This window comes from Pelobates fuscus, chromosome 2 (assembly GCF_036172605.1).
Source record: "Pelobates fuscus isolate aPelFus1 chromosome 2, aPelFus1.pri, whole genome shotgun sequence".
Lineage (NCBI taxonomy): Eukaryota > Metazoa > Chordata > Amphibia > Anura > Pelobatidae > Pelobates > Pelobates fuscus.
The window spans coordinates 385,889,569-385,912,595 of record NC_086318.1 but is presented as its reverse complement, the minus strand read 5'-3'; the positions used below and the strand labels follow the sequence as shown (position 1 = coordinate 385,912,595).

The 23,027-nt window shown below is 42.3% G+C and overlaps 1 long non-coding RNA gene across 1 annotated transcript; it reads right to left on the bottom strand.

Moving 5' to 3' along the window:
* Positions 1-19,059: 19,059 nt before the first annotated feature.
* Positions 19,060-20,304, bottom strand: LOC134585939 (uncharacterized). Its single transcript, XR_010086560.1, has 3 exons — positions 20,118-20,304; positions 19,931-20,039; positions 19,060-19,125 (listed from the first exon to the last, which is right to left on the bottom strand). It is a non-coding gene; the product is annotated as an uncharacterized LOC134585939 (long non-coding RNA).
* Positions 20,305-23,027: the final 2,723 nt, after the last annotated feature.

Here is a 23,027-nt window from a genome sequence, read left to right as displayed (position 1 = left end):
GTGCTGGCAGGTCCTGAACAGGAGCCTCAGGCACCTGGGTGCCTGCTGGTAACTTCCTCCCATGGAAAGTTGTCAAGCTGGAGTGGTAATGTTGCGTGGAGTGTTAAAGAGTTAAAGTGCAAGTAATCTAAATTGTATCTCCAAATATTTCATATACAGTATAATGGCAACCTATGTAAAACTTGTGCGGTATACTTCAATAACTCATTCTTTTGCAGGCGAACTGAACATCTAGAATGACAAACATGCTTCAGAGTTGGGTTTTTCATTTTTTTAAGCTTTTTTTTTTATATTTATACACTTTTTAAAATATTATTTTATTCACTTATTTAAAATCACTGAAAAATTTAAATTGTAAAGTCTGCAAAGGACATATGGAAATTGTTTTAGAATTGTATCCAGGCAACAGTTTTCTCTATAAACTGACCTCTCAGTTTGACTTGTGAGGGTATTGCCCCAGAATTACAATATTGTTTAAGTACCTCTTAGCTATTGATAACTGGTTTAAATATAGCTAGTTATCTGGTAGTTTCTAGTGTAGAAAATATCAATCTGTTTTCTATCACTTAGATCTGTTTAACAAGTGTTGTATTTGTGAAACAATATTACAAGTGACCAATGTAGTAAATTCAAATCAAAGTTCCGATTGCCAAAAAAAATTCTCGCCCATTTTCTGTGGGTTATTGCATTTTTAAGATGTACACTTATTGTATCACACGAGCCATGCACAGGTAGATTGTCTGGCACGTTGTTTTGGTGTTTGGTTTTTAACTTTGTAGTTGTGTCTTTACACAATATAGAAATGTATATTAACCCCTTAAGACCGCAGGACGTACTATGCCGTCCTTATTTTGGTGGCTCTAAACGCCGCAGGACGGCATAGTACGTCCTGGGCGGTCTTCAGCCCCACGTGGCCGGCGGAACATGGCCGCTGCAGATCGCGGTCGGGGGGCATGCCTGGCCCCCCAGGCAGCCCCCCTGTGCCTGGGGACCGCGGTCTGCAGCTTCCGATCGCAGTGACAGGCTGTCACTGCGATCGGTATTTACCATGTGTCAGCCGATTTTAAAATCGGCTGACACATGGAGCCGGCGGAATTCTCTGCAGCAGATCGCGGTCGGGGGACATGCCTGGCCCCCCAAGCAGTCCCCCTGCGGTCAGTGACCGCGATCTGCAGAGTATGATCGCAGGGAGAGGCTGTCTCTGCGATCTGAATGCAGAGATAGCCTCTCCCTGCGATCTGATCGCAGTGACAGTCTGTCACTGCGATCAGAGGTTACTATGTGTCAGCCTATTGGCTGACACATAGTAACTGCAGGCAGGATCCCCCTGCAGATCGCGGTGGGGGGCATGCCTGGCCACCCAGGCACTCCCCCTGTGGCCAATTACCGCGATCTGCAGGAGGTGATCACAGTGACAGCCTGTCACTGTGATCACTGATCCTGTGTGTCAGCCAGTGATGTAAAATCACTGGCTGACACTGTCTCTGCCCCTCTCCTCCCCTATTAACCCCTTAATGTAAAAAAAAAAAAAAAATTAGAGTTAAAAATAAAATACACTTACATCATTTATATATATATTATATATATATGATCTATATATAATATATATATATATATACGCACACATTTACACATACACTAAGTGTATTTTAATATTTATATATATAATTATATATATATATATATATTAATATCAAAATACACGTAGAAGGATATTGATTAAATATATACATAATTATATATATATATATATATATTATAATAAAAAAATTTGTAAATACGTAAAAAAAATTAAAATAAAAAATAAATAATTAAAAATATATATGTGTGTAATTTCGTTCTAACTGTATTTTGATAATATATATATATATATATCTATCTATATATATATATATATATATATAGATCAAAATACACGTAGAACGAAATAATATACCCAAGTATATACGTATACATCACTATATGTATACCTATATATAAATAAAAATAATAGTAAAAAAATTATATACATATATATACATATATATATATACACACACGTGTATATATAATAATTTTACATATATATTTATGTAATAATTTTACATAATTAGGTATCCTAATTAATTACAATTAGCGGGACCTGCCTAACAACCCAGGCCGAAAGTATAGGGAATTTAATTTGCTAGCACTATATTTAACCCTATAACTTTCCAAGACACTATAAAACCTGTACATGGGGGGTACTGTTTTACTCGGGAGACATCGCTGAATACAAATATTTGTGTTTCAAAACCGTAAAATTTATTACAACAATGATATCGTCAGGGAAAGTGAAATTTATTGCCTTTTTCGCACACAAACGGCACTTACACTGACGATATTTTTGCTGTCATACTTTTTACTGTTTTGAAACACAAATATTTGTGTTCAGCAAAGTCTCCTGAGTATAACAGTACCCCTCATGTACAGGTTTTATGGTGTTTTCAAAAGTTACAGAGTCAAATATAAGGCTTGCGTTTCAGTTTTTTCACAATGAAATTCGCCAGATTGGTTACGTTGGCTTTGAGACCGTATAGTAGCCCAGAAATAAGAATTACCTCCATAATGGCATACCATTTGCAAAAGTAGACAACCCAAGGTATTGCAAATGGGGTATGTTCAGTCTTTTTTAGTAGCCACTTAGTCACAAACACTGGCCAAAATTGGCTTTCAAATTAGTTTTTTGCATTTTTCACACACAAACAAATATTAACGTTAACTTTGGCTAGTGTTTGTGACCAAGTGGCTACTAAAAAAGACTGGACATACCCCATTTGCAATACCTTGGGTTGTCTACTTTTGCAAATGGTATGCCATCATGGGGGTAATTTTCATTCCTGGGCTACCATACAGTCTCAAAGGCAACATAACCAAACTGGCAAATTTCAATGTGAAAAAACTGAAAAGTGTAACATGCTATATTTGACCCTGTAACTTCCCAAAACACCATAAAACCTGTACATAGGGGGTACTGTTTTACACGTGAGACATCGCTGAATACAAATATGTGTATTTTATTGCAGTAAAAGCAAACAGTATTATGACATTCACAGTTAGAATGTCACATAGAACTAAGAAAATTTAAAAAAAATCATATTTTCTCTCATTTTTTTATATTTTATTCATATTACGTTATGTTCCATACCTAAATATTGGATGTTAAATGAAAGCCCTGTTTCCCCTGAACAAAATGATATATAATAAGTGTGGGTGCATTTAATATGAAAGAGGTAAATTATTGTTGAACAGACATATAGTCAAAATCTGTGGTTTGTTTACATTTTTTTTGGTTCACAACTTGTACATTTGGCTGCGGTCTTAAGGGGTTAATGCTTCTGCATATGAAGCGATCACAATAACACTTATTTTTCACTTAAAAAAAAACAGAAATCAGGCTAAACAAAAATTGGTAATTAACAACATGACATCTGAAAAGCACATGAAAGGATGCTGTATGATTTAAAAAAAAAAAAAAAAAGAACACACTACATGAAGGTCCTGTTCACTAGAGTGTGTAGTCATGAATGTAACCAGTAAAACAGTTTTTACAGCCGCTGGTTGGTCCATACATATTTTAAAACTTGTTTCATTTTGTTATAGCATGACTTGTAGTCTTGTTTTTAACTTGTATGACACTTAGTGTGTTTTTTCATTGATTATTGAATTGCAATGGATAATTAATAAGATAATTAACATGTCAACAGGCAAACGTAACCCGAATGATTTGTCTCAGTCTTGCCTTCTATACTACCTGCACCATAGGCAACATTTATTTGTCTTTAGACTTTCTTGAGAAGCGGTAACTAGCCAGTGTTGCACACATACACCAGATATGAAGTGCACACCCCAAATGTACTATTTAGCACCCAAAAAAATTGAATTTTTCAAACTGCGATGTAACCACAGTATTTGACGGTTCTATTTGACTCTCCGATATGAAGTGCATGCCCCAAATGTACTTTTTAGCACCCAAAAAAATTTGATGTCACAGCAGTATTTAAAAATGCCTAGATGTTGCCCACTGAGCTCACAGCAGTATTTAAAAATGCCTAGATGTTGCCCACTGAGCTACCAGAATAGGATTAAAGTAATGTGCCTGGCACATTAACAAACAGACTGATTATTTCTCTGTGGCACTGGGCTCAGGGCAGGGTACAATAATGTAGGATAGCACCCACAAAAATAATCGCTGTAGTTTGCAGATTTAACACCAGAATTATTTCTTAATCTGTACCTCACAGCTGCAGCATCCTCTCCCTACACTAATAACAGCTCATGTGACATGCGGCGCTACGTCACTCCAGCTTATATAGAGGCTGGGTCACATGCTGCACTGGCCAATCACAGCCATGCCATTAGTAGGCATGGCTGTGATGGCTTCTAAGGGCACACAAGTCAAACGCTTGTTGATTGGCTGCCCTGCAGCTTTTCAAAATGCGCTATTAAATCGTCGATCTCGAACCCAAACATTCACTGAAATGTCCGGGGTCCAAAAATCGTAATGTTCGGTACAAACCCGAACTTTACAGTTTGGGTTCGCTCAACTCTATTCCTTTGTTAAACCTTGTAAAACCAATATTTCAAGCCATCTTATGTTTCAAAATAGGCCAAAGCCTTCTGAATATTCTGTCTTCTGGCATGATCCTTCCTGCAGATGCCAAGTGACTTGCTAAAGGCTGAAATCGCTTTCTAGTCGACAGCATTAACTCAAATCTCATCTAATAATTTTTCATCTAAAACTTTTGTCATCTTTGCAACTAGCAACCTGCACGTAACAATTCCCAATAATTGAATACAGATTGTCAGTTTAACAGTTCTTTTCATGAGCCAATGGGATGCTCAACCTCTTTGCTTTTTCACAAAATACATGCAACAGAAAGCTACAATCATCACCTTATACAAATCCCAAGAAATACAAAAAATAAAAAAGACATTAAAATAATGTGAGCAGATTCAAAATCAGCTTCTCTTTGCATCATCCATTCCAAGAGTGAAAACCTCTCAAATTCAAAACATGAATTTGCACATTCCTTTCGCAAACTGTAATCAAAATAAAATTATTAAAAAAAAAAAAAATTGAGCAGAAACTATCAAGATGTACCAGCAGCAAATGAAAGAAAACGTCAATCTCTAGTTTCAACTTGAAAGCCTTACCATGAATAAAATACTGAACATTTCTCTTAATTAAATTCATCATTCAAGGATGCACAGTCTGGAAATGACAGCCTAAAAGCACCTGGTTCTTTATTATGGATAAAATTATATGGTTACTAGTGATGTCGCGAACATAACATTTTCGGTTCGCAAACGCGAACTTCCGCAAATGTTCACAAACCGGGCGAACCGCCATAGACTTCAATGGGCAGGCGAATTTTAAAACCCACAGGGACTCTTTCTGGCCACAATAGTGATGGAAAAGTTGTTTCAAGGGGACTAATACCCGGACTGTGGCATGCCGGAGGGGGATCCATGGCAAAACTCCCATGGAAAATTACATAGTTGATGCAGAGTCTGGTTTTAATCCATAAAGGGCATAACTCACCTAACATTCCTAAATTGTTTGGAATTACGTGCTTTAAAACATCAGGTATGATGTTGCACAAGGTTGGATACCAAGCTAGCCATGTCCCGTTCCTTGTCCTCACTGATGTCATTGAAGGTCTCTTCCTCTACCCAGCCACGTACAACACCAAGGGTCCCCGAAAGGTGACAACAAGCCCCCTGGGACGCCTGCTGTGTTTGGTCTTCCACCTCCTCAAAGCCACCTTCTTCCTCAGACTCCTCTTCTTCAGACTCCTCTCTCTGCGTTGCCTCTCTCTGCGTTATTATAAGGTGTGTTAAGTAGTACTATTCCTATCAGTTTAATCCCTGTTACGTCCCCTATCAGGGGACGTGTATATAAGGCATCGATTTTAGGAAGCGGGAGATGGAAAAAGATGCTTGGTCAGGCCTCCTACTTCAAATTTGGGGCACTGCGCGTGCAATCTAATATGCCGTCCAGATAGGAGTGGTGTGTTAAGTAGTACTATTCCTATCAGTTTAATCCCTGTTACGTCCCCTATCAGGGGACGTGTATATAAGGCAACGTATTTACGAAGCGGGAGATGGAAAAAGATGCTTGGTCGGTCCTCCTACTTCAAATTTGGGACACTGCGCGTGCAATATAATGTGCCACCAGATAGGAGTGGTGTGTTAAGTAGTCCACCTCATCAGGCCTTTTTTAGTCGAATGTATCGCCCACTGTCAGGGATCCATCCCTCATTCATCTTAATAAAGGTGAGGTAATCTAGACTTTTTTGACCTAGGCAACTTCTCTTCTCAGTGACAATACCTCCTGCTGCACTGAAGGTCCTTTCTGACAGGACACTTGAAGCGGGGCAGGCCAGAAGTTCTATCGCAAATTGGGATAGCTCAGGCCACAGGTCAAGCCTGCACACCCAGTAGTCAAGGGGTTCATCGCTCCTCAGAGTGTTGATATCTGCAGTTAAGGCGAGGTAGTCTGCTACCTGTCGGTCGAGTCGTTCTCTGAGGGTGGATCCCGAAGGGCTGTGGCGATGCGTAGGACTTAAAAAGCTCCGCATGTCCTCCATCAACAACACGTCTGTAAAGCGTCCTGTCCTTGCCGGCGTGGTCGTTGGAGGAGGAGGATTACTTTCCCCTGTTAGATTCCCGTTTTGCTGTGACATCACCCTTATACGCTGTGTAAAGCATACTTTTTAATTGATTTTGGAACTGCTGCATCCTTTCCGACTTGCCGTAATTCAGTAACATTTCAGGCACTTTCTGCTTATACCGGGGGTCTAGTAGCGTGGACACCCAGTACAGGTCGTTCTCCTTCAGCCTTTTTATACGAGGGTCCCTCAACAGGCACGACAGCATGAAAGACCCCATTTGCACAAGGTTGGATGCCGAGCTACTTATGTCCTGTTCCTCGTCCTCAGTGATCTCTTTGAAGGTATGTTCTTCCCCCCAGCCACGTACAACACCACGGGTACCAGATAGGTGACAACGAGCACCCTGGGATGCCTGTTGTGGTTGGTCTTCCTCCTCCTCCTCAAAGCCACATTCCTCCTCTGACTCCTCTTCCTCACAATCCTCTTCCAGCGTTGCCACAGGTCCAGCAAGCGATGCTGATAAGGCTGTTTCTGGTGGTGATGGTGACCACAACTCTTCCTCTTCACGCTTATCTACGGTCTGATCCAGCACTCTTCGCAGGGCACGCTCTAGGAAGAAAACAAATGGTATGATGTCGCTGATGGTGCCTTCGGTGCGACTGACTAGGTTTGTCACCTCCTCAAAAGTCCGAATGAGCCTACAGGCATTGCGCATGAGCGTCCAGTAACGTGGCAAAAAAATTCCCAGCTCCGCAGAGGCTGTCCTAGCAGCCTGGTCATACAAATATTCATTAACGGCTTTTTCTTGTTGGAGCAGACGGTCGAACATTAGGAGTGTTGAATTCCAACGTGTCGGGCTGTCGCAAATCAAGCGCCTCACTGGCATGTTGTTTCGCCGCTGGATATCTGCAAAGTGCGCCATGGCCGTGTAGGAACGCCTGAAATGGCCACACACCTTCCTGGCCTGCTTCAGGACGTCCTGTAAGCCTGGGTACTTATGCACAAAGCGTTGTACGATCAGATTACACACATGTGCCATGCACGGCACATGTGTCAACTTGCCCAAATTCAATGCCGCCAACAAATTTCTTCCGTTGTCACAAACCACTTTGCCGATCTCCAGTTGGTGCGGAGTCAGCCACTGATCCACCTGTGCATTCAGGGCGGACAGGAGTGCTGGTCCGGTGTGACTCTGCTTTCAGGCAAGTCAACCCCAAGACGGCGTGACACTGCCGTATCCGGGATGTGGAATAGTAGCTGGGGGGGGGTGCCGTTGATGTGGAGCAAGACGCAGCAGCAGAAGAGGACTCAGCCGAAGAGGGTATGGAAGAGGATGGAGTAGGAGGAGTAGAGGAGGTGGCAGCAGGCCTGCCTGCAAGTCGTGGCGGTGTCACCAACTCCTCTGCAGAGCCACACATTCCATGCTTGGCAGCCGTCAGCAGGTTTACTTAATGCGCAGTGTAGTTGATATACCTGCCCTGAACATGCTTTGCAGACCAGGTATCAGTGGTCAGATGGACCCTTGCCGCAACACTGTTCCAGACATGCCATTACTTCCTTTTGCACAATCGAGTACAGGTTGGGGATTGCCTTTTGTGCAAAGAAATTTCGTCCGGGTACCTTCCACTGCGGTGTCCCAATAGCTACAAATTTTTTAAACGCCTCAGACTCCACCAGCTTGTATGGTAAAAGCTGGCGGGCTAATAGTTCAGACAAGCCAGCTATCAGACGCCGGGCAAGGGGGTGACTTTCTGACATAGGCTTCTTACGCTCAAACATGTCCTTGACAGACACCTGACTGTGGGCAGATGAGCGGGAACTGCTCAAGGCGAGAGACGGAGTGGCGGATGGTTGAGAGGGGGCAAGGAGGACAGCAGTGGTTGATGAGGCTGAAGATGCTGGACCAGGAGGAGGATGGCGGCTTTGAGTTTGTGTGCTCCTTGTACTCACGTGTTGATCCCATAGGCGTTTGTGATGTGCGATCATGTGCCTACGTAAAGCAGTTGTACCTAGGCGGGTGTTGGACTTCCCACGACTCTGTTTCTTTTGGTACAGGTTGCAAATGGCATCGCTGTTGTCAGAGGCAGACACACAAAAAAATTCCACACTGCTGAGCTCTGCAATGACGGCATTCTGGTGGTGGACACAGCATGCGTTGATTGGCGTGCTGTCGGGCTGACCCCGGGTGCCGATGCATGCTGTCTGACTGTGCCACTAGCTCCTTGCAACGACCTCCCCCTGCTTCCAACTCGTCTCCTCCTCCTCTCTGTCTCCCCATCTGGACTTTCGCCCTGTTCTTCTTCTTGCCGAGCGGGCACCCACGTGACATCCATGGACGCATCGTCATCATCAACCACTTCACTTGTATTTGACAACTCAGCAAAGGAAGCAGCAGCGGGTACAACATCATCATCATCACACCGTACGTCCATGTGTGTAATGCTGCCTGACTGAGACCTATCCCTGTTATCTACATCCTCTGGCAAAAATGGTTGCGCATCACTCATTTCTTCAAACGGATGTGTAAATAACTCCTCTGACAGATAAAGTGAAGCGGCTGTGGTGCTAGTGTTGATGGTGGCGGCAGGCGGGTGAGTGGTATCTTGAGAGGTGCCCGAAGCTAAGCTGGAGGCGGATGATTCGTCAAGGTTCTGAGCGGAAGCTGTAGAAGATTGGGTGTCCTGTGTTAGCCAGTCAACTATGTCATCAGAACTTTTCAAGTTCAGGGTACGTGGCCTCTGAAAACTGGGCATTATTCTAGGGCAAAGGGGAATCACAGCACCACGACCACGACGGCCCCTGCGGGGTGACCTGCCTCTGCCTGTCATTTTTTTTTTGGATTAGTGGTACTATGCGTGCAAGCTACTGTGAGACCAGATATGAGTGGCACTGTGCACTGGCAGAGGTTGGCAGAGTACACGCTGTAGGCCTGACACACCGCTTGAAGACAACTAACTGCTATTCAATCGATGACACTGGAAAAAAAATGTTGTTTTTAAGTGCACGCTATTGTGACACCAGATGAGTGGCAATGTGCACTGGCAGAGGTTGGCAGAGTACACGCTGTAGGCCTGACACATCCGCTTGAAGACAACTAACTGCTATTCAATCTATAACAGTGAAAAAAGTTTTTGGGTTTTTAAATGCACGCTATTGTGACACCAGATATGAGTGGCACTGTGCACTGGCAGAGGTTGGCAGAGTAGACGCTGTAGGACTGACACACCCGCTTGAAGACAACTAACTGCTATTCAATCTATAACAGTGAAAAAACTTTTTTGTTTTTAAATGCACGCTATTGTGAGACCAGATATGAGTGGCACTTTGCAGTGGCAGAGGTTGGCAGAGTACACGCTGTAGGCCTGACACACACGCTTGAAGACAACTAACTGCTATTCAATCTATAACAGTGTAAAAAACATTTTTGGTTTTAAATGCACGCTATTGTGACACCAGATATGAGTGGCACTGTGCACTGGCAGAGGTTGGCAGAGTACACGCTGTAGGCCTGACACCCACTTGCAGACAACTAACTGCTATTCAATCTATAACAGTGAAAAAAGTTTTTGGGTTTTTAAATGCACGCTATTGTGACACCAGATAAGAGTGGCACTGTGCACTGGCAGAGGTTGGCAGAGTACACGCTGTAGGCCTGACACCCACTTATGAAGGACACTGACTGCTATTATATTACAGTCAAAAAGTTTTTTTGTTTTTAAATGCAAGCTATTGTGACACCAGATGAGTGGCACATGTGCACTGGCAGAGGTTGGCAGAGTACACGCTGTAGGCCTGACACCCGCTTGAAGGACACTGACTGCTATTATATTACAGTCAAAAAGTTTTTTTGTTTTTAAATGCAAGCTATTGTGACACCAGATATGAGTGGCACTGTGCACTGGCAGAGGTTGGCAGAGTACACGCTGTAGGCCTGACACACATTTATGAAGGACACTGATATTATATTTCAGTCAAAAACTTTTTTTGTTTTTAAATGCACGCTATTGTGACACCAGATATGAGTGGCACTGTGCACTGGCAGAGGTTGGCAGAGTACACGCTGTAGGCTTGACACCCGCTTGAAGGACACTGACTGCTATTAGATTACAGTCAAAAACTTTTTTTGTGGGGGGCGGGGTCGGGCCGCCGAGCAGAGCGGTTGCAGGAGAGCTCAGCTCCTGCAAACGATGACCCCATAATGCCTATAAAGCACGATGTTCCTCACCGACCTCAATTATAACTGCGACCCTCTATGAAAATGGGACTTGCTCACTGAGTTTTAGTCCCCCGGTGGGGAGATCTCTGCAGCATCAAGCGGGACCTTTTCCTGGCGGTGAGTGGAGTGGACGGCCGCCGCTCCACTAGCCCGCCAACCGGTGCCAGACAGAAAGACAAACTCGACTGGCCCGGTTCCCCCCAAACCCCCTACGGACCGGGGGGTGATCCCGGGCCTCACCCTAAAGCTGACAAGCGACTAGAGCCCAGGGACACCAGCATCCCGCTCGAAGGCGAAGCGTGCCACCCAAGATGTCGGGGACCACGTGCGCTGGAACCAGCAGAAGGGATTGCCCTCACTCAACAACCAAGCAACCGACGGGGCACGAAAAGCCCAAGCTTAACTCCCTCTGCACAGCAACCCCACAAGCGAACGATTACCTGATCACTCCACGTGGCAAAACTCAGGCAAGCAGCGGCGGAGGCCCGGCCGGACCCAAATTGACTGCCACGCTGATAGACCACCACAAGCCCACCTCAGCCAGCGTCCATTAACCTCGCAGCAGAGAAAGGTTCTCACCCCACACCCGCCTTGCGACACGGCGGCCCCGAGGAGGGCTCAACGAAGCCGCCCAGCGATTCCAGCACCGTCCCTCACCCAGACCCACAGCGGCACCATGGAGGTCATTCAAGAGAGTGCACACAAGGACACAGCTGCAGTAATCATTGGCGCCGTCACGCAGTGTGACTGCTTGGGATGGGACTGAGCTGTTCCCCAGGCCGGCATGAGCTGGCCGTGGCCCAGACTGAGCTCTCTGCACACCATCTGCAGACCTGTCCAGTTTTATTGGTCAAGACTAGCCCCTTAGCCCCAGAATTGGAGTCCTCATTCCTCCCGGCCCCCACTGCGGTAAGCTCGAGCTGTGGAGAGGCTACAAGGCGCTGAACACCCAAGGCCCACCTTGTAAGATCCACCGGACTCTCTGCCTGCAACGCAGAACCACCAAGTGGGAGTACAAAATATGTAACATACCTGCCAAGCGCTTAACTCGGATGAACACCAAGCAAAGAAAAGGATGCTCTGTCACTACCAAATGTGGCACCAGTGACACCTGGAAGAACCTGTGGTTTCTCATCGTCTTGTACTATGCCAAACTACTGTATTACCCAGCCACAGCCTGTAAGTTCCAAGCAACATCATCTACACACTTTCTACAAGCATAGAGACATACACAGTCCTACCCGAGCCGGGCTCTACAAGAGATAGCAGCTCCCAGCTCAACACATGCCACCTAAGAACTGATACTCTGGGACACAAAATGCAGCCACTTGTCCCTAACCACTTCTCTCCGCTAGGTCTTCCATGGACACAAGTAACATCACGGTCCGCTCGGCCCCCAGTGGTTTTCACTCTCAGCCTGTTTTTCCTAGTTGGCGTGATATATTATTTGCCTTCTTATTTTCTGTTTCCTCTTCTCATATGCATGGAGTTCACGGCATGTATCCCACTGTTATATGTCACTTCTCTGACTGTCCTTCTTATTCCACATTGTTTAACGTTTACCTACTCCCTATTCTCAACGAAACGTACAGTACTTATGTAACAATCATCTTTTAGATATAAGCACTGCGTTTGATCTAAGCGTAACGTTTGATATAGACAAAGCGATTGATATATACATAGCGTTTAAAAACAGCATTGTGTTCGATATAAACATATAAGCAATGAGTATGACGGAAGCACGGAATCGTTGTTATTTGTATTTGAATGTTCAGGCTAACCCATACTACATTTGTTACTATACCTGTAATCTTCATGTTATATATATAAAAAAATGTGCTGGCTACAATGCAAAATGGTATAAAAAGCGTGCAGAAGCTGTCGTGGCTCTGCATGCCTGTTGTAAATCTGTGCACATGAAAAATAAAGAATTTAAAAAAACCCAAACTTTTTTTGTTTTTAAATGCACGCTATTGTGACATCAGATATAAGTGGCACTGTGCACTGGCAAAGGTTGGAAGAGTACACGCTGTTGGCCTGACACACAGACGCTTGCAGACAACTAACTGCTATTCAATCTATTACAGTGAAAAAAAAATGTTTTTAAATGCACGCTATTGTGACACCAGATATGACTGGCACTGGCACTGTGCACTGTTGGCAGAGTACACGTTGTATGCCTGACACACAGACGCTTGCAGACAACTAACTGCTATTCAATCTATTACAGTGAAAAAAAATGTTTTGTTTTTAAATGCAAGCTATTGTGACACCTGATATGAGTGGTGGCACTGGGCAAGTGGGCACAGTATCCACTGTGAGCCTGACACAGAAGCTGGCAGGCAGGCAACTGCAATTAGATTACACAGGAAAAAAAACAGACTGATGTTCTAGCCCTCAAAAGGGCTTTTTGGGGTGCTGTCCTTACAGCAGAGATCAGATGAGTCCTTCAGGACTGTAGTGGAGACTGAATACACTAGCCTAGCTATCCATTTTCCTATCAAATCAGCAGCAGCTACACTTTCCCTCCTCTCACTAAGAATGCAGCTACAGAATGAATCTAAAATGGATGCTGTACAGGAGGTGGGGGGTCTGGAAGGGAGGGTCTGCTGCTGATTGGCTGGAATGTGTCTGCTGACTGTGAGGCACAGGGTCAAAGTTTACTCAATGATGACGAATAGGGGGCGGATCGAACCGCGCATATGTTCGCCCGCTGTGGCGAACGCGAATACGCTATGTTCGCCGGGAACTATTCGCCGGTTAACCGTTCGGTACATCACTACTTAAATAGAACAATTCCTAATAAAGGAATTTGATTTAAACGTGTATTGCTGAGAATAGTTCCTGTAGCTTTAAGGAATACAATATGAAGATAGTTTGTTGAGAAGAGTTCCTGGAGCTTTAAGGAATACAATATGAAGGTAGAAGCTGGAATAATTAAGCAGAGTGGTTGCTGCAGATGGTTTAGGTAAGCGAAGACCAGTTTATAGATGGAATATCAAAGATTAGATATTTCATTAGTTGAACTCAAGAGGTGAGGAAATAGATTTGCAATAGTATTGAATAGCCAGCAGAGTGATACAATCCAATTTATATAACTTGCCGTTTCCTTCGAAGGTTTTCCGGTAATGTAATCCGACTAGAGGAAGTAGGAACAATATCAAAGGTAGTCCGAGGTCAAGGGAAGGAGAATGGAGATCAGCGGTTTAACAGTCCAGGTTTGGTACACGTGTAGAGAAGTTCAACTAGAGAATTGTTTGTAGCCGGTCAGAAGATCTAGGAAGCTTCAAAATAACCAAGCACTTTGAAACTGGCGCTGTTCCCCTATGTAGCGTGAGGAAGCCGCATCAGAGAAGGGGGGGGCGTGTTGTTGTTCCGTCAACCCGGAAGTGTCGGCATAGCGAGAAGCCGACAGTTATGTTTTGGCACCTACAGATAAACTTCCTCCCTTTCTTCCAGACCCTGCTGCTGCTGTTGACGTTACAGAAGTAGCTTCCTGAGACACACCGGGCTCCCACCAGTGTGCTGTCAAGGAAAGAAAGGCATGCTGGCTACTTGGTGCTCTCCACAAATCTGTAGTAAAATGTACAGACTGACCAGCAGCCTTCGAAAGCTCCCTTTTCACTACTCGAACACAGGACTGATAGAGTGAGGGGACTATCCTCCTGCTGAAAGTAGACCGTAAGTAAAGTTGGTATTGTGGAGCCACAGCCTCAATCAACTGTTTGAATGGCTCCTCTTCTATCATTGAAAAGGAAGTGCCCCCAACAGCAATTAACTGGTCAATAAGTTACATGATTTTATCGATTTGATGTTTTGATATAGCCCCAAAGTAGAATCCCCCATATTGTTCCAGGTTGGGCAAGACTCATTGTAAAACTCCAACCAGCCTTGGTTGTTGGCTGGCAGTACCAGTAGTTCTTAGCTCTGCAACACCTCCCCTGTCACTCCTAGCTGCCATGGTACTGAAAGTTGTAGTAGTAGCAGCTATGCTGCAGGACCTAGAACTTTTTGCCTCTTCCCTCAAATAACACAGCCTTGTGATGGCTCCGGAGATAATGGTTCATCCCAGCACTGGTCAGATGATCCAACACTCTCCCCCTGCTACTTCATTGACACAAAGTTTTCACTTTGCAAAGCGCCCATCTCCAACACTTTCAAAGTGATCCTAAACTTTGCTGCGGCGCAACACATTGGCATCTACCCTTCTGGATGTTACTGCTAATGGTGCAGGTTGATGAGCAGCAGCAGGAGTGTGACTACTGGGAGCTGGCACAGTAGCCTGGTGGTGGTAGCTGTGCCACTGCGAGGAGGAACAGTGGACCTGGAAATAGTAGTGGTAATTAATTGTGGTGGTCTACTAATGGTTGAAGTAGCACTAGCAGGTTCTACTATTGGAGAAAGTGTAGAGGAAGGGGAAAAATGTGCACTAGTAGCAGGAGAAAAGGGTGGACTGCTCCCTGAAGAATTCTGACTCTCCTCTATCTCACTCTCAGGCTCATAGTCAAGCTCTTCATCAGCCAGACTAAATGCAATCCCTGCAAGGCTGGGGATAAGACTAATATCACCTCTAGGAATAATAAGACTAGGATCAGGGGGTAGCATTGGCAATTTCAACAACTCCTGTGATGATGTGCCACTGTCAGTGGTAGAAGCAGGCGCAGCACTGGTGGTCTTGGGAAGGGGGATTAGGAAACAGCCTCCGTGTACAAGAAGGAAGCTTCTTAGCAACATGACTCACAGGCCTGCTTGTGTTAGAGGAAGAAGCTGGGGGCAAAACACGCTTGCCCCTATTTATTGGGCTACTCCTACAACTAGTTGTGGTTTTAGTAGTAGTACTAGCCATAGTGCTCACCCTAAAAGGCACTGCTGGTTTCCCTTTACCATAGAAAAGACTTGCCGTTCTGGGCCTTGCTGCACTACTGCTTGCAGCAAGGCCCAAGCAGTCTATTGGTGGAATATACCGAACCAATAGACCACCCCAGAGAGAAGTGTGTACCTTACTAGGCTTCACACCTTTCTAACCGCAGGTTAATTGGTACTTTGTGCATGTATCTGGGTGGGCACCGTTCGGCATACGAACACGTGGCGGCAGCCATCTTACGCACGAAAATCTCAGCGGTGTTTGGTCGTCGAGTGTCTGGAACTCAAATCGGACACTCAATTACCCGAACACTGCTGAGACCTCCAGGACTCCATAACTACCGAACGGGAAGGCTAATCAGCCCCCCGTTCGGTAAGTTTAAAGTACCGAACAGGGGGATTCATACGAATGTAATGTTAATTGTGGATGGCAGTTTTTTTTTTATGTGTGTTTTACCGACCGCAGGGCCAAAACACATAGAACTCTTTACGGATACCACCTTGTGTGCGGTCGGTCAAATTACACCCTCCACCTAACTCCCTGGTCCGATCTGGTTGAATTTGGGATATGTTAGTCACCCAGATCAGAGCTACCTGGGGGTACCCAAAGTATTATTGTCACTGCTTGTTTTAGGGTACATTCAGAACTCGGGGAAAACTACAGCATGTGTAATGGGATTAAGTGTCACACTGAGGGGAGGAGATGTGTGGGAGGTAACTGTTACAACTATTGGATACTGTACTGATTAATGTGAATCCCTCCCTTGCATGGGGAAATGCTTTATAAGGAGACTGTGTGGATTAAAAGTCAGTTCTGCTCCTGATGCTGTGTGTCGTCCAGTCATTGGGATCTGTATGGGGATATTCGTGGATGCTTGCTGGAATTATTACTTTATGGTATTTTTACTACTTGTTCCTGAGCCTCACTGGGATCTTTAGTGGAGTTAACCTGTGGAATACCCGGCCCCCGCTACAAATTTATTTTGCATTTTGTGATAATACGTCAGGCATTCACTGTTCCACTTGTAGTCCAGGTGCCATGGAGGGCAGGTGAAGGTAGTTTTTACTTGACTTAAAATGTCCTTTGTATGCAGCTTTCACAAGGTCCTCTTCAGCTCCTGGCATTTAATTTGACAGGAGCCAACGGAAGCAATCTACTCACGTGCATGCATAAGTGTACCTTATGTAGCTCTGCCTTTTGTCAAGAGTAGGCAAAATACTTAATATAAAAGTTGTTCCTATTTTGTCTTATTTTGTGGGGGTCACGGAAATGCTGTAAGTGTACATTTAAAATGCTCTCATTCTTTCTATTCTATGCCTCCAATCCTACACATGGTAATTGTATTTTCAAATATAAAATATAGAGATTTTATTTTGCTTTCCGTTTACAATTTGGTGAGTTTAAACTATATGTTTGATTTTTACATCTCCAGAGGAAAGAAGCAAACCGCTTTGAGAATTGACTGCATAAGAGACTATTGGATACTGAAGGACTGTTCTGTAAAGGAAGATCACAGCTTCATCCAAGCCTTAGTCACAAGGATTCTTAAGAGTAAAGAGCGACTAACAATATCTGATGTTGGCCACATGTGCAAAAATTATGTATGTAATAAGTGGCCAACATACTTTTTCACTTTTTGTAATTTGAAATTAGTGCTAGACTTCTTTATACTGCCACTTTTAAAAAGATTAAAACAATTACTTTTGAAATCTACATTAATTTGTTTGTGCCGTTAAATATGTATCTGTAATTAACGTTGACCTGTTAATTATTGTGGGACACTGGAGAGCAACAAAAAAAAAAGACTACCAAACAGTCCATGACAGTTCGGAAATATGGCTTTGTAACAGCCTATGCTAATTTATGGTGCACAAGGGTCCTCTTGTCACTGTGCCTATGCATAGCTTTGCTTATAAATGATGACTTAGAAAATCTAGCAATGAGCAGACTAAGAAGCGTTTTTTTAAAGGAACACTTATTGGCACCACGAGCACTTCATCTTCTTTGGGTGATGTTCCAAAGTCCACTTAACCCTGCAATGTGAAATATTGCCTATTCTGTGAAACTGCAAAACATTTCTTGCACGATTAACTCCTCCTCTATTGCCTGTCTATTAGACAGCCACTAGAGGCGCTTCAGGCTCCTTAAAATATAACTATGTGAAATAACGCTGGACATCCTCATGCTTTGCATAAGACAACCAGGTTATTTAAAAACCCTACGGAAACGCATTGAGTAAATGCTTTGCGATGGGGAAGCCTAAATGCGTGCGCTGGAAGGACCTGATGTTGGCGGAGCCTGAACCAGCAATCAGGTAACTGACAATAAGGGTGCAGAGTAAAGTATAGTGTTAGCAATACAGTTTGATATTTACAGTACTATAGTTTTCCATTAAAGCAAAGAGTCTTTACCCTGTTATAAATTTATATAGTATCCACCCAAAAAAACAAACAAAAAAACAAAAAACGCGAGCGACAAAAAGGAACTCAAATCTGTGTTCGACAATAGAAACTGAGGTTTGTTTATTTTTGACTCTGAAATCCACCATCTCATGTGGCCATTTCATCACCCACGCTATAGAATTGCACTGATGAAACACAATCTACATGTCAAGGTTTCTGCAATATACTTTATTTCTTATACGGTAATGTGGAGTTTAGAGTTTACATCTATATTAAAAAAATAAAAAGGGTAACAGAAAAACCTGCCTTGCAAAGACAGACTATGGTAACCACAGAACATGGAGAAAGTTTAAGCACCTGTAAAATAAAAACTGTATGGCATGGGGAAAGCAATATCGGTATAATGTCATGATCTCTCTGGTGGAGGCCCACCATTCTTAATCACAGTAAAATGAAGGTTACGTCATATCTGCAGCATGTGTTATGAAGGAGCCAAGTGTAGAGGAAGTTTTCTGTTTCAGCAGGTTGAGGTTCATCATGGTGGCCTCTCTGGCACTGGAACCAAACATGGTACCCTTCATCTCCCTCAAGATGGTGCTCAGAGTTGTCAATCAAGAAAAAAGAAAAAAAATTAATGGTTAGAGTGATTAACTGTAAGCACGACGGAGAGAGGCAAGTACAGGAAAAGTATTGTAAAAGTAAGAGGGAATACATATTAAAAAGGCAAAGGAGGAGATTAACAATGTAGTCTATGCAATCATGAAAATTAGCAACTTTAGGTTCAATACTCTACCTTCTTCATGAGTAGCAAACATGGAGCCCTTCATCTTCCTCGTATTCCACAGCTCAGAGTTGTCAAACAAGGAAAAAAAAAATAATAATAATAATTGTTAGAGTGAATAACTGTAGCCACAAGAGTCAGTAGCACGTATACAGTATACTAACCTTATTGCATGCGTTTAGATCTATTGAATAAGGGGCTACATCCTGAAGGGACTCATACAGCATCTACAAAAATAATTGAAAAAAAATAGTTACGTTATATTATGGTGCAGCATGTTACAATGTAAACAAATATGTATTTTCTGATTGAATTAATAATAACACACGTTTCCGGCACAATGATTTAATCTGTGGGAATTTGGAGTCTGAACACAATTTTCCAAGACAAAGCTTTCATACATTGTGTGATTGTAATGCTTACATGTATTTAAATGGAAAACAACTGCAGATCTCTTAGGATTTTGGATTGATGACTAGGATACTAGAGGATAACACAGGTACTGTATCTTTAAGTACTTAGCTGTTTGTTAAACGGAGTAAGCAGCTTCTGGTATGCATGCAGTATAGAACATAGGAGTTTGCAAGTTCATGGAAACGGAGCAAAATAAGAAATGAAAGTTGCAGCAGGAATGATTATGTAATGCTTGAGAGCAGGTAGTCTCCTATTACGGAGTAAAAATATGACTTAGCTTCAATGGAGAAAGATCAGGTTTCCCAAAGTTCTCCTCCGGGGGAGGGAAGATGTTAAGCAGGATGAGGAAGGTCCAGTTACTAGCCGTGGTCGAGGAGAGGAGAAGGAGGGTCGATAGTTTTCCAGTCCGGTTCGGTGCACAAAGAAGGTTTAGGGAATCTTGCTAGCCGGGTTGATTTCGCGGTAACGCTTTTCAATAATCCAGCGTCTTGAATCTGGCGCGGTCTCATTATGTAGCGTGGGGAAACCGCGTCAGAGAAGGGTGTGTGGCTAAGCTCCGTCAACCCGGAAGAGACAATGTAATACCGGTAGTTAAGACATGACAGTGATAGATCTGACCTTTAGACTGGAGTAAGGCACAAGCTATTTCCAGTCGTGCATCCCTTATATATTCCGGAGAGGTCTTCACTTCACTGATTGTTCGTGTCCGTAGGAACTCCTTGGCAAACTGTAAAATAATAATTCACATTTGTAACTGCAGATCGCATTTGTTGAGTGGCTTTTACTATGTTAGAAAACCTTTTACCGTCAAGATTAAAACTCCACAGCTAGTGGAATCCTGCTGTTTGTTGTGGTACATTATCCAAGTTTTCCATTGATCTGGCTGTTCATCCGGCTTGTACATCCGCAAGAAGATACTATGACAAAAGTTACAGATTTAAAAATAAAAAAATAGGAATCACTTGTTTATTAAAGCTTATGTGAAGTTAAAACGGTTTTCAGAGGCACCCTTACTGCAAGTTGTGTTGCACTTTTGAAACATAGCGGATTTCATTTGCCATTGGATCCATTAGCACAACGACCTTCTTGGACATGATGACAACCTAAAAAATATATTGTGAAATCATCCAAGTTTGTTGATTACATTAATATTTGAAATATACCAGGTGGACCAAAAAGTAAATATACAGTGTGATCAATGAACGTCACAACATAAGAGATTGTCATTTAAATATCAGTGATCATCAGTAAACTGATTATATAACTGATTGTTTTGCACTGTATATTGATTTATTGTATTTATATTTATATCAATTCCAATACCATGATTATTTCCCTGGTGGATTCTTCAAGGGAGTTGGTGATATGCCTGTATTTTTTAACTGATTGTAAGTTTTCGAATAAATGTTCTCTTTACCATAAGGATCTACTCTATGTATCTTTTTTCCCCTCGCTCCACATGAATTTTATTGGGATATCGGAATGAGAAGACCGGAGATCACCCCCACTTATGAGTTTTGAGCCTTCGATCAATATGTGTTTGTGACTGCAATACTATACGAGCAAATGAGCCTTGTGGTGTCATAGGATTGTAGTTAAATATATTTACATAGAATATACATAGAATATAATAGTGCATGGCAACATAAGTAAAGAAAGGCAAATTTAATTATTTTAATAATAAATACCAATAAAATCCAGTGAGCTCCAACGTTTACAGGGCATAACCACAGATCTTCGACTGGAAACTTCATCTGAAGAAAAGGTAGAAAGCCAAATAGGTAATTAATTATAAATAGATATATTTAATATATAAAAATGTAATTCTAACACGTCACTAACCTTTCCAAGATTTTCTATTGCACCATAAAATAATACAGATGACAGTACAGCATCAAACTGTCGAACAGGTTCCTGTTTCAATAGATGTAAAATTATTATGCAAAATAATAACGCAACTAACATAACCCAGAAATAAACATAATTCACACTTGCCTGATGCTTCACAATAAGATGATGAATGTATGCATCAATCACCTGCATAAAAATAAAAATCAATTATGATTTTTTTTTTAATATATTTTAGCATTACACTAATGAATAACACTTTATTTTCTTACCTCATCAACCAGCCAATTATTGCCATGCAGTGTACGGAATGAAGAAACATACAGCTTGTATGGTCCCACAACTGCTTCCACAGATCCGTCATCTTCAGCTTCCCACAGGATTTTAATTATTAAAAAAAAAAAAATACAGCAAGAAAATTTAACTCCAGGTATGTAACTGTACATTCTGGAGCCAACGCTAATACAGGTTGAGTATGCCTTATCTTAAAATTAAGTATTGAAAAATAAAACCAATTATTATCAAATAAAGCAGTATCCCAATATAACATCCAATCTGCTAGAAAAATCATATATGCTAAGCTTCCTAAATTCAATTCACTTATGTTAAGAGGCACTTCTGACAAGGGGATACCTCAACCTGTATAGGTTCTTTGGTATAATACGGCAACAGAGTGAAAGACCAGACCAAAAGGGCATGGCTAAACAAATGACCAACAGGGTCAAACTAAAAAAAAAGAACCCAGTAACTGCTACCTCTGTCTTCTATGCTTTGCATGGCAATCAAAGATGCAGATGACTTGGGAAAAGAAAGTCAAGATTAATGTTAATCACTTACATTTAACATTAATTTAAAATAAAAATTACTACATACATAAAAAATAGGATGATGAAAAAGAACAAGGCTCGCTATATGCACAATAGAAAAATAATAAATTATAGTTGGGTTGTAAATTTGGTGGTACCTCCTTTTCCGGTGCAGCAAAACAGATGACAGAGGTCCTTGGTGGTATGGAGGACACGCAGGTGCCGATTTCCTTGGGCAATTCAACATCACCCTTGTGCCTGTGGGCTTTGTTTTCCTCACTCCTCTTGTATGGCTTGATGTGGTCGATGCTTATCTTTTTCTTTAGAGTAACTCTGCACAAATTCTCCAATTTCACCACCTTGCCACACAACTCCTTGAGAATATAAGGACCAGAGAAGTCCGTCTCTATCCTTCCTCCTTTCCTACCACGCTTCCTCATATTATAAAGAAGGACCTCGTCACCAACACTGTACAACACATCCTTGTTTTTCTTCAACACCTTCTTCGCATACTTCTCATGCGATTTTTCTTTGTTTTCCTTTGTCGTTTCATTTATTTTCTCCATTGATGCCCTTTTCTCATTTAGAAAGGTTACATAATTCTTCTCCTCCGGAAAGATGATGTTCGAAAGCTGTGGAAATTTTTAAAATATATTTATATGTTTACACACACCAAAATGTCAACTAATTATTAACTTAAAGAATGTTAATTTTGAAAAGATAAATAAATTAAAAAAAAAGTACCTTTGGTTGTACAGTCATACAGCTATTAGTGGAAAACAGAACTGATAATTTTCAAGATTAAAATGTTTATGAATTATGAAATATATTTGGATTAGTCACATGTGCACACTATCTTTAAATATGGTTATGGCAGCAAACTTGATCAGCTAATAGTTAACTAACATATAACTGTCCAATGCTATAAGAATCTTATGTGCAGCTTATGTTGAATTAAGCAAGCAGAATGAGGCGAGATCTGTATATAATAAACAATTATTACACATACTTTATGCACATATTTAACTGTAGTGGAGACAGAAAAAACAGCAACAACTCAC